Here is a 5,648-nt window from a genome sequence, read left to right on the forward strand (position 1 = left end):
ATATGGGTGCTGTATCTTTTTCAAGATCAGCCAGTGCTCATAACTGCTGAGCCATCTCTCCAGTCCCCCCAAACATATTTACTTAAAATTTTTTGTTTGTTTGTTTTGATACAGGGACTCCCTGAAGGCCCAGCTGGCCTGGAGCTTGCTATGGAGACCAGGCTGGCCCCGATCTCATAAAGATCCACGTGCCTCTGCCTCCCAAATGCTGGGATTAAAGGCTTGTGCCACCACACCAGGCTTCCAAACACATTTCTTCAAATTGCAACACCACACTTACTCCTCCTAGGTTTATGGTCATCTTAAGCAAGTGAATTCAATTCAGCTTAGTTCCCATTGTCTTACAGTTCAAGTACCTGCTGGAGTCTATTCTAAGACTTAAGGCAATGCCTTCACTCTGAGCGGCTTTAAATATTTTTTAAAAAGTTGCATGCTTCCAGTATATAACAGCATAAACATTCCAGTTCCTAAGAATGAAAACAAAGCAAGAAAAGATTGGACTAAAGCAAGACCAAACCCCAGCAGGGCAAGCACCATGTCTAGCTTCTGGGGATCTTAGAAGTATCATCTGGGCTCCAACAGACATGGTTAGTTCTTCACCCCCACCTCTGTTGTCTGTGACACATGTGTCCTCTGCCACATTTGTTTAGTGCCCATAGTTTTCCTAGGCAGATGTCCCATATTTTTAATGTGTTGAATAGCTGGTGTTCTCTACCACAACTTAGATTTCATCATCACGGCTTCACACAATGGCCACTTAGGACATACAAACCTATTACACATTACTGACTTCTGAAGCTTTCTAGAAACTTGATGCAAGCCATACAGTTCCCAAATATTTTGCATCTTGAATGCATACAAAGTCAAAACCAGGACGAGGACTCCAAATTCTGATGACAGCTTGATATGTAGCCTGGTAGCTTTGAACCACAGCTGCAATAGCATCTATGAGATTTTTCAGCCAAATCTGAAAAACATTTCCATACATGTTTTTTTCCAGAAGAATATTCTGAAGGTTTTGTATTTTTATTACACTCTCCTTTCAAACAAATTTAATTTATCACAACCTGGCCGCAGGTCCTACCCTAAGGATGCCTTTTTATTGTCCCAGTGTGAAGTCTGTGGTTTCCTTTTATTGATAATAATCTCCTTAACAATTACAGATGTCTTGACTGTGCCCATTTTGTCTAAAACTTTATTTATTTAATATTTTATTGCATTTTTGTGATTTTCATACAATATAAATTGCTAGTATTCAAATCTCTTCCCCTATCCACACCTCCTCTTACTGCCCCACCCAATTAAATGTATTATATGTAATAAGGCCTGTAGGCCTAATTTGTGTCCCCAAATATCCTTCAGTGTGTGGCCATCCCCTGGAGCCAGGTTAACCCACCAAGTATCCCATTTTTGAAAGAGACTCTCTCCCTATCCCAGCAGCTATCAGTTGCCAAAATTCCTTAAGCTGTGTTGGGGTTTCTTATCCACTATCCCATGTCTATACGGAGATTTTTGTCTGATTTGAGCTTGCACAGGATTTGTGCACGCTTTCACCACTTCTGTGAGTTTCTATGAGTAGCTGATCATTTGCCTGGAAAACTCTGCTTCCTTGTAGTTGGTCACACAATCTTTCCACCTCATCTTCTACAATGATTCTTGAGTCTTGGGAGGCAGAAGTTTGATACAGGTGTCCTTTTCAGGGATAAGCAGTCTGCAGCCTCTTGTTCTCTGCATATTGGCCACTTTGGGTTTCTGTGTTAATCTCCATCTGCTACATTAGGGAAACTTCTCTGGTGAGAGTTGAGAGATGCATTAATCTGTGGGTATAACAATAAGTCACTAGGTGTCAGTTTACTAACTCTTAACTCTTTTGTACTTAAGCTAATACTAAGCCCACCCTATATCCTATGACCTGTATAAGCCTGATACCAATATCAGGTATGGGTTCCATCTTATGAATTGTACCTTAAATCCAATTGGAGAGTGGTTGATTACATCCATAATATTCATGCACTATTGCACTGGTGGGCAGTTGTTATTGTAGTTCACAGGACTCACGGCTGAGTAAGGTTGAAGATTGTTTTCTTCCTCTGGTAGCATGCATAGCACCATCCAGCATTATGAAATCTAACCAGTAGAGATGAGGCTCAGAAATAAGCACCAGCTTGATTTCTCCTTGTTTGTTGTACAGCTCGACCCTCTCATTAGTTTTTTTCACATTTCTGTTTGGCTTGCTGTTCTCCTCACTATAAACCTGGATAATGGTAGTGATCAGTAACCATGAATGCTAGGCTGTCATGAAATTTCTTCCACAAAATAAAGTAGTCCATTCAGCCTCACTCAGATTTTCAGGATGTGGGCAGAATGCAACCAGATTCTTTGTCAGAAATAATATGAATAGCTGTTAGTCCGGTTCACTTTAATCCTTTTTCTTCTCTGAAACCACTTTGCTTCCCACATTTCTAACACACAGCCCTGAACTCCTGCCAGTATGGTCCTTTAGCTTTTGCTTACAGCACTTTAGCACTTCTCTAGGCCACAGCTCCAAATTCTCCCATGTTGCTCCCTCACACTTCTGAAGTCTTAAGAACCATATGGTCAGCCTTATCATAACAATTACCCATTTTCAAGGATCAACTCCTTGAATTAATCATTTTTCTTACCATTATGACCAAATACCTGACAAGAATCATCTTAAAGGAAGAAAGATTTATTCTGGCTCACAGTTTAAGGACACAGTACAGCATGGCAAGGAAAATATGATATAATATATGGAATATACATATATGAATATATATATATATATATACATATGGTGATTGGAGTGACTCACGTCTGTGCAGACCAAGAATCAGAGAAGATTGATGCAACAGTAGTGCTGGCCTATAATCTTCAGGCCTTACTACCTAGGTCCTACATCCAAAAGACTCCATAACCTTCCAAAATGGCACCACGAGCTGAAACACGGAGCCTGTGGAAGACATTTCATATAAGAGGAACTCATTACCTGAAGTGTGTTCCCCAAATTATCTGTTGAAGTCATAACCCACAATACCTCAAAATGCAATTATATTTGGACATATGATCTTGAAAAAGGTTAAAATGAGATTGGGATTGGTCCTAATTTATTCCATCCTCATTTTAATTTCTTTGGATAAATAACCAATGTGCGAATCTTATAGTAATTCCTTTTTCAGTTCCCTGCTTGCTGGACTAATTTATATCCCTCCCACCAGTGTTATTTGTTCCTCATATCTTGCTATTGTAAAGCTTATTTGATTTATGATAGCCATTCTGAGTTGGTGAGCTGGAATTGTAGTATAGTTTGATTTTCATTAGGCTGATAGATAAAGATGTTAAACATTGTGTCATGCATTTATTGGTCATTTGTACTTCTTTTGAAAATTATCTGCTCAATTCATTTGTGCATTTATTAATTGAATTATTTTGGGGAGTGCTTGATTGCTTGAGCTTTTAATGTATTCTGTGTATTAATCACCTGTGTGATAAATAGTTGGCAAAAAGTTTCCCATTTTTGCTGGTTATTTCTTCATCTGCTAATCATTTCTTGCCCAGTTATACATAACAAAAATTAAGATTGACCTAACTTATTTGGCTGTTATTTTGGCCAATCTATAAAAATAGAAATTTAATCAGTTCAAAAAACAGTTTGGATGTCAACAGGAATAAAATACCAAGGTGTAAATTTAACTGAGGAGGTAGGCAATACTGGAGGAAATACACGTAACTTGAAATATAATTGGTTTATGCTTTCAAGAGGAAAATGAAGTGTGCATTGAGACCCAGAGGAAGGAGACTGAAACATGAGGTGGGTACAGTTATTTAAGTATGAACTGTCCCCCAGTGGCTAATGTGTTAAAATCTTGTCCCCATGCAGCAGTGTTTAAAAGTGATTGGATCAGGATGGCTTTAACCTCATCAGTGTTTAAACAATAAGGGATTTATGATATGGTTGGGGCCAATTTTGAGAAAGTAGGTGACAATCTTTGCCTATAATATCTAAGTGTAAAAGAAAATAAACAAAAATTATTCCAAAGATATTAACTTGAGTTGCTAGAAGAGCGCTTATAGATCAATTTTAAAGTGATGAATATTTCTGTGGAAAGATAGGCCAAAGTATGTGACTTTGGGAAGTTGGAATTGGATCTGAAGGTCTTTGATGATCTTTGGGAACCCTCAGAGGAAAGGGGAGGATGCTCCTGGAACCATCTTCTTCAATGCCATCATCTTTCCCTTCTCCATTACCTTCAGTGCCAGACAGCATTACTAGCTCCTCCAGTGTCTTACATCACTTCCCAGGAGACCAAGTGTATTCTTCACTGGTTTGCTAGTTGATCAGGTCCCCAATGTGAACATTTTCTACAGGACCTGGTAGCTAAGGCGGGGCCAGGAAACCTGCAGCCACTGCTGGATGGTCTGGAGCAGCTTAATGTATCTGAGGCAGACAAACCACCTTGTATCTTTGAGTGCCAACTACTTCTCTGGAATCAGTGGTTTCGAGGTTGGGCTGAGGAGGAGCGCAATGAATTTGTCAAGCCTGGAGGTCAGTGAGCCAGACTTTGTGGCAGAGTTTCACCAAGCAGTGTGGCTGCTAAGGCTGGTAAAGACCAATAGGCATTCAGATCAAGAAGATGACATCTAATGGAGCCACAGCCAGGACTGCAGTGAGGACTCATGCAAATGTGTCACCTGAAGATTTGCCTGGACTCGGTGACGAGCACAGGCACTGTTTTTAACATTAGCAGTATGTCACCTGAATTCCTAGGATAAATATGATCCATTTAAACAAATCCAGTCATGTCAGTCACCTGCTTTCTAAACCTCAAGAATTTAATGATCGCTTTTGAAACTATAACTAAAAAGGAACTATGTCTTAGAACTCAAGTGTACCACTGGCCCAGGGGCCTGGTTTACCAACCTTTACCAGATTCTAGTATAATTATGTGATGTTTCAATTATGTGATGATTTAGTGAATTTAAGGAAAATCAAGAGAGGGAGCTAGTTATCCCATCTTTCACACTGACTCCAAAGAGCAATGAAATTATGTAAGTAAAAATATCAAATAGCCATGAGCTCTTTCTAAAGCATGTATGATGCCCTTGGAGCTGATAGCAGGTATTCCTGTGGTACTCCTGCTGCTCTACAATGGTACAGAAACAAGTGACACTTCAGGAGTTAATCAACTTATTTTTTATATCAAAATGAATAATAGATCTTTACCATGAAACAAAAAGAAAAGAAACAGAGCAGTATTATCTATACTTGGAAAGTTCCTTGTGAAAATGCTTTTTTAAATGAATCTGTATCTATGATAAATATTTGCTGCCTCCCAAATGAGGCAGAGCTACAGAGCAGAGAGTATCGCTAGAAATCCGGAAGAGTACTAAGAAACTCACCTTGCAACCATGTGATAGGAATTAGTCATCTGCTCAATCTCATGAAATTCATGCTGAAAAGTTCTTTCTGAATAATACAATGTGAGACAGATGGTAAAAATAGATTTATTATCTGCATAGGTTTCAAAGTTAGAAAGTTCACAGAAGTTGCCTTTAAAAAAGTATCCCAAGTTGACAAAAGAACTGTGAAAAAGTACAGTTGAATATACTAAGGTCAAACGATCTTTACT

At 39.0% G+C, this 5,648-nt stretch overlaps 1 pseudogene; it reads left to right on the plus strand.

Moving 5' to 3' along the window:
* The first annotated feature begins 4,214 nt into the window (after positions 1-4,214).
* Positions 4,215-4,635, plus strand: LOC103737514 (annotated as a pseudogene).
* Positions 4,636-5,648: the final 1,013 nt, after the last annotated feature.

The sequence above is a fragment of the Nannospalax galili genome, unplaced genomic scaffold (genome assembly GCF_000622305.1).
Source record: "Nannospalax galili isolate Female #2095 unplaced genomic scaffold, S.galili_v1.0 scaffold171, whole genome shotgun sequence".
NCBI classification, from domain to species: domain Eukaryota; kingdom Metazoa; phylum Chordata; class Mammalia; order Rodentia; family Spalacidae; genus Nannospalax; species Nannospalax galili.